The sequence below is a fragment of the Portunus trituberculatus genome, chromosome 44 (assembly GCF_017591435.1).
Source record: "Portunus trituberculatus isolate SZX2019 chromosome 44, ASM1759143v1, whole genome shotgun sequence".
Lineage (NCBI taxonomy): Eukaryota > Metazoa > Arthropoda > Malacostraca > Decapoda > Portunidae > Portunus > Portunus trituberculatus.
The window spans coordinates 23,500,340-23,510,339 of NC_059298.1; the positions used below are offsets into that span (position 1 = coordinate 23,500,340).

The 10,000-nt window shown below is 43.4% G+C and overlaps 1 protein-coding gene and 1 non-coding gene across 2 annotated transcripts in view; one reads left to right on the plus strand and one right to left on the minus strand.

Moving 5' to 3' along the window:
- Positions 1 to 10,000, plus strand: part of LOC123518558 (sine oculis-binding protein homolog) — a 238,463-nt gene that overhangs the window by 75,920 nt on the left and 152,543 nt on the right.
- Positions 9,987 to 10,000, minus strand: part of Trnac-gca — a 72-nt gene continuing 58 nt past the window's right edge. The window contains exon 1 of the tRNA in view: positions 9,987 to 10,000. This exon is cut by the window's right edge and continues 58 nt beyond it. This is a non-coding gene — a tRNA (tRNA-Cys).

Sequence of the window (10,000 nt, forward strand, 5' to 3'; positions counted from 1 at the left end):
AATAAATCATACTCGCATACCATGTTGTCTTCCTTTGTATTACTTTGGGTTAAGGATTTGATTCTTTAAATGATAATCTAATCTAACCCAACCGAACCCAACCCAACCGAACCCAAGCTAACCTAACCTAACCTAACCTAACCTACCCAACCCAACCCAACCCAACCTACCCTAACCAAACCCAATCCAACCCATCATAATCTAATTTCAAGAACTGTGGCCAACATTTAAACTCTACAGAATCGTTTAATACCCTCGTAATTTGTAACAGGATACGAGAAGGTCCTAATTCAACCAAACCTAACCTAACCTACTCTAACCCCACCCCAACTCAATCCACCCTAATCTAATTTCAAGACCAGCATTTAAACTCTATCGCAACATTTAGTACACCCTTGAATTTCTGAAAGGATACGAAAAGATGCAATTTATCTCGTTTGTTAAGTAAGAATCTGAAGGTGAATCTAGTCATTTCTCGGATTCGTAACGTTTCAAGGGTCTTCAGTGATGGTCAAAGTCATAGATAGGAAGGAAAAGGCAGTGTTGGGAAAGGAAAGAAAAGGTAAGAATAAACAGAAACGATAAAGGAAAAAGAGGAAAAAAAAAACAGAAGAGAAAGGAAAATGTTTAGATTTGTTTGAGAAGAAACGAGGGCAGGAATGATTAAGGAAGGGAGGAAGGGAGAAAAAAAGGAAGGAAAGAACACAAGCAAGAAAGCAAAAGAGAAAGAAAAAAGAGAATGTAAACAATCAAGGAGGGAAGGCTAGATCGATAGATACAAGATAGAAGGATAGACAGAAGGATAGACAGGGTAAAGGAGAGAAAGAAGAGGAGGAGGAGGAGGAGGAGGAGGAGGAGGAGGAGGAGGAGGAGGAGGAGGAGGAGGAGGAGGAGGAGGAGGAGGAGGAGGAGGAGGATGGGGCTGTGAAGTGTGGTGTTCCCAAGCTGTGACCACATGTTGCCTGCCGCCCGTCCTAGAGCAGGCTGAGGTCAAGGTGACGTGGTGGACACAGAGTGAGTTACTAAGAGATTTGTATCCTTGCCAGTCTGCCCTCCCTGCTTGCCTTCCTCTTACTTCAACCTCTTCATGAAACGAGATGATGAGATTTTTTTTTTCTTTTTTCGTGCATTCGTATAGGAAGGATTTTTTTAACCCTTCAGTACCGTGACGCGTTTTCCTATTCATTCTGCTTACTGTTTGATGATTTTATACAATATCATTAACTTGTGTGGGAGATTTCCTTTTCTTAATGTTCTGGCCTATTGCGCCTGTAGGTAACTTAAAGAGTATTGGCAGCGCTGTTCAGCTTCAAACCATTAGTGGCGCAGGCAATTTTATTTATAGTGGTACCCATATTAGGGCCCATACCACCACCCAAGCGCATCTTTGGTAAAAGCATCTAGAGCCTGGGTATCATGGTGACATGGAGGTAATTCTAAACCACTCGACAAATGGCAAAGTTTCAAGGCCGTACTTGGTTGGATTCGAACCTACGCGTGGATGTCTGAAATAGTGAAGATTTTGGCCATTAATCTTCTGATTTCTATAAACCTTTCCCAATGTCAATAAAATCATCTAATTACACCGAAAACTCAATGTATCCCAGTACTGAAGACTTCAGAATTTGGGGCATTAAACAAAACGGATTATAAAACTTGTGAGTACGTGACTAGATAGGCGAAGGGTAACTTAACTGATGACAATTCACTTCTACAAATATTTTACGAAGCATTTAAGTGGCCGACGAACATCCGTAACCTTTCAAGAAGAGTCTTAAACGGGCAGCTGTGTGGGAAGAGATCTTGGGACGGATGGAGCAGGAGTGGAGGACAAGAATGTTAATATCAACAGGGGAAAAATAACAAGTAAAGGAACTATTTCTGTACATCTGGTCATTTTGAGAGTGGAAGATGCAAGCACTCATTTACCTTCCTATCAAATCAGTGTCAATAAGGTTACCATGTGAGTTCAGCAGAAGAGAGTGAGTGAGAGTATGAATGTTTATGTATTGTCAGAAATAGATCATTTGTGGAGGTTTTAATTGAAACAGTGAGGAAGGAAGGTGGAAAAATTGAGGAGGAGAGAGAGAGAGAGAGAGAGAGAGAGAGAGAGAGAGAGAGAGAGAGAGAGAGAGAGAGAGAGAGAGAGAGAGAGAGAGAGAGAGAGAGAGAGCGCTTGTGTATTGTGATGGGTAGTTAAATTGTGAAGGTTTTAATCAAGATCGTGAGGAAGGAAGGTGAAAAAATTGTGGAGCTACGGATCTTTTCACAGTCTACAAGCACAGACAAAAAAGTTACAAGCGCCATCCTGACCTTAAAGTTTTCAAGACCAGCCATTTAAATTCATGATGATGAGTTTTAACGTGCAGGCATTTCAGCATTCAAATAACGTGCTTAGTTTTAATGGGGACAGATGAAATGACACCACTCAAATATGAGACACATACACGCGCGCACATAAACACACACACACACATTACCACCACTATCACCATAAGGAACAACAACAACAATAATAACACTAACACTAGTACGCGCTATCTTCTCTTTCACGGTCATGGTTTCTTTAATATTACAATAAAAGCAGCAATAAAGTCAGAATACAACATCAAACACCCACCACCAATATGTACCAATTCCAATCATAATGTAAAGCTAAATTTTCCTTATCTTTATTTTTTATTTCATTTATTTCTTTATTTTCTTTTTGTTTTGTGTGGATAAGACAGGAAATCTGGCCAAGAGCAACAAAAATAATTAAACAAAGAGGCCCACTTAAATCCCAGTCCCCGAGCAGGTCAGACAGAGTTAGCTAAAAGAATGAAGGATAAGTGAAAAATAATAAGGGATAAATGTCTTCAAACCTGCCCCTAACCCCTCCAGTACTGGGACGCAATTTTACCACGAGTTGGTTTACGATTAAAAGATTTAATTGACATGAGGAAGGGTTTTATGGACGTCAGAAGATTAATGGCCAGAACCTTCACTATTAAAATCCCCACAAATGTTTCTGAAGCTGTATAAAATCACCCAATAGTAACCAGAATGTATACGAAAACGCGTCATAGCACGCTGAAGGGATTAAATGAGGCCAGGACACAGGAACCACTACTGTTATATTACCGTTAACACTCACTAGAAAACATCGCACGGACTCTAAACACACGGCAGGAGACACGGAACGGAAAGGCACATCGGGAGCGGGGCGGGAGCGGGGGCTGGGGTGGGGATGGAGCAGGAAGGGGTTGGGTAGGGCACTGTGGGGCGAGGCAAGGCGCAGACAGAGTGCCAGGTGAGGGTAGCGGGCGCAATAAATCACCCAGGGTACGCACGTGTACATATCAACAAACAAAGCCTTAGGAAAGTGCTATCCTCCTCCTCCTCCTCCTCCTCCTCCTCCTCCTCCTCCTCCTCCTCCTCCTCCTCCACATCATCATTATCATCATCATCATTATTATCTCTCCTGCCCGCCCAAATAGAGGCCAACTTTGAACAGGGAGGAGTTTGTTATGCTTGTTCTCTACTGTATGCTAAATAGTGTAGTAAATAGTTGTTGTTGTTGTTGTTGTTGTTGTTGTCCTCCTCCTCCTCCTCCTCCTCCTCCTCCTCCTCCTCCTCCTCCTCCTCCTCCTCCTCTTCCTTCTTCTTCTTCTTCTTCTTCTTCTTCATACGGCGCCATACGACCTTGTTGCGATGCCAAATTATATCTATTTACTATCTACAATCCTCCTCCTCCTCCTCCTCCTCCTCCTCCTCCTCCTCCTTCTCCTCCTCCGCCTTCGTCTACGGTATCACATTTCCCTGCCTGTGTACGTGGACGTGTAGTCCCCACAAAACACTTCTGTGAGGACCAACATACACGCCGCGGTTTGTTCTTCTGTTATCTTTTGTATATTCTAAAGTTTTTCTTCTTCCTTTTCTTCTTTTTCTTCTTTTTCTTCTTTTTTCTTCCTCCTCCTCCTCCCCCCGTCCTGTTCCTCCTCCTTTCCCAAAGCATACCAGGTCCAGATAATGATCATAACACCAACAGTAGCACAAAAAACTACTACTACCACTACTAATACTACTACTACTATTACTACTACTACTACTGCTGCTGCTGCTGCTGCTGCTGCTGCTGCTGCTGCTGCTGCTGTTGCTGCTGCTGCTGCTAGTACAATGTTGATAATGACAATAATAATAATAGCAATGCTACTACAACAATAACAACAGCAACAACAGCAGCAGCAGCAGCAGCAGCAACAACAACAACTACAACAACAGCAGCAGCAACAGAGGCAACAGCAGCAGCAACAACAACAACAACAAACTACTACTACTACTGCTACTACTACTACTTCTACTATTACTTCTACTACTACTATTACTACTACTACTACTACTACTACTACTACTACTACTACTACTACTACTAGTAGTAGTAGTACTACCACTACCACTACTGCTGCAGATGCTGCTGTAATGTTGATAACAGCAACAGCAGCAGTAGCAACAGGAGCAGCAACAGCACCACCAGGAACAACAACAACGACAACGACAACAACAACAACGACAACAACGACAACAACGACAACAACAACAACAACAACAACAACAACAACAACAGTGACAAGCAGCCTAATCGTCTCCATGTGTCACGCCTCTCCAAGGCTCCGCGACTCGTGACTCACACGCGCGTCCTTCAGTAATTCATTTTGGCAGTTTTGTCAAATCTTGCCGCAGCTTTTGCCTTCTTAACTTCCAAACGTCAGTAATTGATAAAGACGACCAATAATTCATCTTTCTTGCCACGAGGAAATAGAAAAAGCAGAACATAATATTGTCATTTTTCAAAATATATTTATTTACTTTAATTATATGTAGATACGGTTCTAGTTCATTCGTTAAGCAATTTTGCGTATTTGTTTGCGCTTATTTGTGATGGACGGACAAGGAATTTGAGAAATGAACACTGTCATCGTATCACTGCCAGGTTCTCTTCCCAAAACAGACAGCACACCAGTGGCTCTACCAGTGTGTGGTGGTGACTTTCTGGACTTTCATAAACTTGAAATGAATGTACATCATTTCAAATTCATCGAGATTTAAGCATGAACAATTTTCAATCTAAATAATTTCAAACAAATAGTTGGGTTTTCATTTTATTACGTAATTAGGATTTAAGAAAGCCATTTCTTTAAGTTGTGGCTGCTGAACTGTACTTGTCAAGGTGTTGTGCCTTCTTGTTGAGCTCTGTCAATTGCGGCGCGGCCATAAACTGTGCAGCAGTGTCAGAGTGATGTGCTGGAGCCAGTAACCATAACACTGCTGAACTGATTAAAATTCGCCCTATGCTACTTCACAAATGTCCCTGACTATAGCGAAATTTTGACATTATTCTCTATTGTAAAATCTCTGAATTTGAGAGGAAACACAGAGGAAGTGTGGACCTACCGAAATATATTCCTGATCATTAATTTCATTATGTTACGTTATGTAGATATATGCAGCTTACGTCATATACGGTACTATATCATTCACTTTGTCATTATCCAAAACTTGAATTATCCACATTAGTTATTGAGGTGGTGGTCCGTGGCGTGAAGCGAGCCGAGGAACACTGTAATGGAACTTTCAATGGTGGGCATGGCTGAAAGTTAAAAGATGTTTTCATTAAAGCTCTCTTGAAGAGGTTGAATTCAAAGCAAGGTAGATGCACACGCTCCACTCACCTAAACAAAGACAATCATAGATCTCGGTGAAGAAAAAAAAAACACACACACACACACACACACACACACACACACACACACACACACACACACAGGATGACACAAAAACACTAATTTCTCTAACATTCCAACCATTAACCGTCTGAGAAACAATTAATTTGGCAGAAGAAAGTAGTGTAAACATTAAGAAAACAATGCTGCCTTATCCCTTATCAACAAACTCCACTCACGCCTTATCTACACAAAGAAAATCAATCTGGAAAGGAGCACTGCACGACTTTTTGTAGAAGAAATGACAAAATGGCGAAGAATTCCTCCACATACAACCAACAGACATCCATATAGTAACACAGTAATGCTGATAAAGTATTCAGTGGGCGACCATTGCTTCACCCTTTCTCTACATACGTTGTACATCACGCAGTAGTGTCCTCTCTCGCTCTTTACTGTCCCATCTTGACAAGTAATTAGGGACAGCGTGACATCGTAAAAGCGGTGACATCACTCGGGATTTCATCATTTTTAGGACGAGAAAAACTTAGAAAGAGAAAACAAGAGAGAGAAAAAATAAACTAACAGCATGGGGCAGATCTACGATGTGTGGTGAATATAATTTACTCAACATTTCATCATTTTTAGGACAACAAGAACTTGAAAAGACAATGAAAGAAATAGAATTAGCTCTTTGAATTGTTGCTGCTCTCTAAAGGAATTAAAAACCAGGTCTAACAACGAAGGCTAAACAATCTCTAAAGTCTTATTGATCACTGTTTCTTGCATACACATACGATACAATACTCGTGTTGTATAAACATATAAAAAAATTACTTAAGGAAAGATTGAGAGAGAGAGAGAGAGAGAGAGAGAGATTTATGGCTTTTACTGTCAGCCGTTATTTCCCTGCAAGACTGACTCAGAGGTGTGTCACTACCACCTGAGATAGGGAAAGTTTTACAAGAGGTACAGTCTCTCTCTCTCTCTCTCTCTCTCTCTCTCTCTCTCTCTCTCTCTCTCTCTCTCTCTCTCTCTCTCTCTCTCCGGTCCGTGTTGGCAAAAATAAGCTTTTTTTTCAACATTATTCACATCTATCTATTTGGAATCATCTAATTTTTTCATTTCTTCATTACCTTTACTTCTCTGGAACTCTGGAACTCCCTACCTGCTTTTGTATTTCCGCCTTCCTACGACTTGTCTTCTTTTATGAGGGAGGTATCGAGGCATTTGCTCCCTAACTTGTAGAGTACCAGCACCCAAGTGGGCCTCTTTTTTTTTTTTTTTTTTTTTTTTTTTTTTGACTGGCTCTCTCCTACATATAACAAAAATTATCTATCCTTCATGTCTTGATTTCTAAACTACAGCAACTTAAAACAAAATCTACAAAAAAAAATAAGAAAAAATAATAATCATGATAATAATAGTAATAACAATAATGATGATGATGATGATGATGATGATGATGATGATGATGATGATGATGATGATGATGATGATGATGATAATAATAATAATAATAATAACAATAATAATAATAATATCACTGAATACAACTTAACGTAAAAGAGAAAAAATATTACGACCGTGTTAAAAGGACGAGAGAGAGAGAGAGAGAGAGAGAGAGAGAGAGAGAGAGAGAGAGAGAGAGAGAGAGAGAGAGAGAGAGAGAGTTTAGACACATAGACACACAGACACAGCACACTTGTTGTCTTAATTGGCAGCGGGGAGAATCCTCCTTGTGGGGAGTAGAGAGGTGAGCAGTGTACCGGCACACTGAGTAACAGTGCACCCAGGCGTTCCTCTCGTGGCCACCTCATTCAGTCCCCCAATACTTCACTCCATAGATAATGCCGCACTTGGTTCACCCACACTCACTTTATGCTCTTATGCTCCAGCTCCGCCACATATTCAGTCTCTCTTCCTTCTCTTTTTTTTTTCTCCTCTCTACTTAGTCTGTGATAGAGTACAGATACCATTGATTAGCACTTGTCTGCCCGTGATTCTTCCTCGAATTAAAGTTTTTAGCTTCACATTGTTTCTTGCCAATAACAGAATGAAGGAGGAAAAAGAAAGATTTGATTTTCAAGATAATGTTCATGAATGCAAACTGGCTTACTATTAAAATGAAAAGCAGTACAGTTGATAAAAGTACGACAAGGATGTTGATGAGGTTTTCAAGGGCGTGTTGATGATTACACATTTATATAACCATTCCATAACCGCAATACGTAGAGCCTCATTAAACCAAAGTATGGAAGAAGAGATGGTTTAGTGGATGTTGATGAGATTTCCAGTGTTTGCACGATTACAGTGACAGTTCAACAGTCTCTAATGAGAAGAGGCAGAAGTTTTCAAGGTACTTAAATGACTTATCTTACTACTACCACTACTAGGTTAACAAGACAAATGTGCAGTAACATACTCGCTGTAATACATAAATAGAAAGTGTACGCGTGAGTTTGATGATGTAAACACAAACACACACACACACACACACACACACACACACACACACACACACACACACACTTATTTACCTCTGCCTTAGTGAGGATGTTCCAGCTCCCACCTGGTCTTGAATGAATCCATAGTAAAGCTGTGACGCGTGCATCTCGGCAGCTTGGAGCTGAGTGAGGCGGCTGAGCCAATGAGCTGCTTGATGTGAGGCGGCGCTCAGCCAATCAGCAAACATTTGCATAGTTTCTGTCAGCAAAAATTTTTGCGCAGAACGTCCCAAGGTTCCGAGGGTATGTTGGATTAAGTACAAGACTGAAACATGTCTCAGGACTCACGACTCACCGCTGATGAGGAAAACACCCGGGGCTGCTGCGGCTGCTTCGGGTGGCTCCGTCGACTCTTCCGGAAGAAGAAGCGAGGGCGGCGCCAGAAACACAAGGATCCCGAGCCATCCTTGACGCCCCTGGCCAGCGATGGAGACGTCTTTGAAAATAAGGAAGAGGCCTCCGAGGATGTTGGGGAGGCACGGCAGGATGACGAGGTGGTGAAGGAAGAGAAGGAGCCCGGGGTTGTTAAGACTTGGGCTGAGGAAGTAGATGAGGCAGAAGAGAAGGGTTTGGACGTGTTTGCGCCGATTAGCTGCCTCCCCAACACAGCGACCGTTCATCGCGATGCAGATGATGCCTCACCAGAAAAGGAGGCCACTGCAGCCACAGCGAGTGGCATTAAGATGAGCGCCACGCAGAGGCGAAGGGCCCGCCGCAAGGCCCTGGCTGCACTTCGCAAAGCCTCTCAGGGAAATGAGGCTCCTGCGGCAGCGGCCGCCGAGACCAGCACGCCAGACGACAGCGATAGTAGCGAGCAGCCTCAAGCACCCGACGGGACGCCCGTTTGGCCCGCGCCCTACCGGGGGGCGCATGGGAGCGACGGGGGTGCCTCCGTGCTTGAGGTTCCCGTGGCCGCAGCGACTTACAGCGCCACAAGCGCGACGAGACGGCGCCGGGCCCGCCGCAAGGCTTTTAACCGCGCGTGCGAAGAGCGAGGCACGGCTCGCTGCGATTACCCATGAAGCGCCGGCCACCGACAGGGCTTACCTCTGGCCCTCACCCTCCGTTCGGGTGTTTGGGAGCGACGGGCGTCCCTTGGTGACCACGTGGGAGGCGGCCGCGTACGACGCCTTCCACAATCAACGCGAATCGTATTTAGGCCCGCGTTGGTCACCTGAGCGGCGATTGACACAGCCACGCGTAAATGTTAACCAAGAGACAGAAAGACGGACTCGTTCACTCCGCTTTAATTTTTTTGTTGGCTCAACGGAAATACGTTAACGTTTTGTTCCGCTAGTTCAGTTTATAAGGACTCGTCTCTATCATCATCATCATTACTATTATTATCATTATTTCTACTACTACTACTACTACTACTACTACTACTACTACTACTACTACTACTACTTCTACTACTACTACCACCACCACTATTACAACTAAACACTTTGGCTTGTGTTGTTCAGATTTTTTGGTTCTCCATTGTATTATCACAAACATTGCACTGATCAGACTGTTCAGGCAGCGAGGCGAGGCGGGACGGAGCGGGGCGGGTCGGGGCGGGGCGAGAACTGGGTCTGGATCCGTGTTCTCGTCTGGCCTAAGGTCACCACAGAGCCCCGCAGGCACGCGGCTCGCCAGCACGCCCCCCAGGCAGCAAGAAATGTAGTTGTAGTCTTGGGCAAGAGAGGGGCGTTGGGTGAAGCATCTTGTCACGGGATGAAAGCGCCAGCTTCACGAGAAGGCTTGTTGTTCAAAAGTAAAAAACTGTGATCGCAGGGGGCGCCCGGG